Below are 2404 nucleotides of genomic sequence, written 5' to 3'. Positions count from 1 at the left end.
AATGGGGGGAGTTGTCTTGGGGCAAAGCGCTTTTTGGGGGGGGGGGGTTTATAAGCGGGTGTGGGCAGTAGAGTTGGAATACTCTACATTGACTGTTTGTCAAAGTAGAACAAAAGGTAGGGAAGGAAGCACCACAACTGAGTTGAACCTGTCTAGGGGGTGGGGATCTATGTGGAGTGGGGGCCTAATGATTATTATTATTACATAGTATTTATAAAGCGCCAACAGTGTGTGCAGCGCTTTACAATGTAAGGAAGACATTACAATACAATACAATTCAAGACCAGATGGTAAGGAGGGCCCTGCCCCTGAGGGCTTACAGTCTAAAAGTGGATGATGAACGGTGCGGTATTGGGGGGAGGCGCAAAGGCAAGGGTGGATCCAGGGGATGGTGGTGTGGAAACTTCGGGTTGATGGCAGAGAGGACTTTGTTACCCCAAACAGGATCCTTCCTTTTCGGCTCACAAACGTCTTTTTCGTCCCAGGGTGACAGCCCTGCAACCCTGATCGTTTATTAATTATAATAAAAGACCAATCAGTGTTGCGGGGCTGTGTGGTAGAGCTGTGTATTTACAAGCAGGCACCGATCGACACACAGTCCAGACGAACTAAATGATCTTTTACTATTATTATTGAACAATCAGCGCTGCTGGGTTGTATGGTAGAGCTGCTGGTGCCCTGTATAATTATTAGCAGCCAGGTCAGGTGTGAGCAACTGGCAGGTAGACTTCACAGCCCTGGCAGATAGATGACAAAGACCTGCAGCACTTAGTAATGTTTAATAAATGAACAATTACTACTGCTGACACAGCCGCAACGCTGCGATCAGTCATAATAGTAAAAGACCACTCAGCGTTTCATGGCTGTGGGATAGATCTCCCAGGGCTGTGTATTTACAAGCTGCTGCAGATCGACCCAAATACCTTTGGTGGAATGGTTCTAGGGATTTTACTTCAATCTGTTTCCAAATCAAAAGGTGGCTTTCACCCCAACTTTCATCTCAAGGCCCTAAGTGTCCTCGCCTTAGACTCTACATCAAGGAGATTTTCTGGCTCCTGTAGACATCAAAGACTCATACTTGGATGTCCTTAGTTTTCAAGGCATCAGTGATTCACTTTGCCGTGGGTCCTCAGCACTTAGTTTGTGACTCTATTTGGCCTGTTCTTTGCACCTTGCGTGTTAACCAAGGTACTGACCCTGTGCTAGTTTTGCTGTACTAAATATGTGGGAAAAGGGAAATACTTGAAGAGGGCAATTGGAACAAGATATGGTCCTCCACTGCCAAAAGTCTACTTATATTTTAGGTTTGGAGAATTCATATGCAGTCATTTGCAGATGGTACCTTACTCCATTTCGCATTGCTGAATACATTTCTGATTTATTCCCCAAACTGGAAAAACTACACAAAACCTAGTGAGGCGTTTTAGAAAATTGAAATGATGCTGTCAATGCTTTCAGCACCCAGACAATCAACCACATGTCTAACTTTGCTTTCTCCCTGCTTCCTACCCTCCTCCTGCAACCCCCTTAATCGTTTAACTGGGTCTCCTACCTTCCCCTTTTTATTCTCTCTCTCTCTCCCCTCCTCTCTCTCTCTCGCTCTCTCGCTCTCCCCTCCTCTCGCTCCCCTCCTCTCTCTCCTCCCTCTCCTCTCTCTCCTCCTCCCTCCCTCCTCTCTCGCTCTCTCCCCTCCTCTCTCTCGCTCTCTCCCCTCCTCTCTCTCGCTCTCTCCCCTCCTCTCTCTCGCTCTCTCCCCTCCTCTCTCTCGCTCTCTCCCCTCCTCTCTCTCGCTCTCTCCCCTCCTCTCTCTCGCTCTCTCCCCTCCTCTCTCTCGCTCTCTCCCCTCCTCTCTCTCGCTCTCTCCCCTCCTCTCTCTCGCTCTCTCCCCTCCTCTCTCTCGCTCTCTCCCCTCCTCTCTCTCGCTCTCTCCCCTCCTCTCTCTCGCTCTCTCCCCTCCTCTCTCTCGCTCTCTCCCCTCCTCTCTCTCGCTCTCTCCCCTCCTCTCTCTCGCTCTCTCCCCTCCTCTCTCTCGCTCTCTCCCCTCCTCTCTCTCGCTCTCTCCCCTCCTCTCTCTCGCTCTCTCCCCTCCTCTCTCTCGCTCTCTCCCCTCCTCTCTCTCGCTCTCTCCCCTCCTCTCTCTCGCTCTCTCCCCTCCTCTCTCTCGCTCTCTCCCCTCCTCTCTCTCGCTCTCTCCCCTCCTCTCTCTCGCTCTCTCCCCTCCTCTCTCTCGCTCTCTCCCCTCCTCTCTCTCGCTCTCTCCCCTCCTCTCTCTCGCTCTCTCCCCTCCTCTCTCTCGCTCTCTCCCCTCCTCTCTCTCGCTCTCTCCCCTCCTCTCTCTCGCTCTCTCCCCTCCTCTCTCTCGCTCTCTCCCCTCCTCTCTCTCGCTCTCTCCCCTCCTCTCTCT

The sequence above is a fragment of the Nanorana parkeri genome, unplaced genomic scaffold, assembly GCF_000935625.1.
Source record: "Nanorana parkeri isolate BGI_ZX_2015 unplaced genomic scaffold, ASM93562v1 scaffold736, whole genome shotgun sequence".
In the NCBI taxonomy this organism is placed as follows: Eukaryota; Metazoa; Chordata; class Amphibia; order Anura; family Dicroglossidae; genus Nanorana; species Nanorana parkeri.
The sequence above is the reverse complement of the archived record's forward strand: the minus strand, read 5'-3'. Positions refer to the sequence as shown.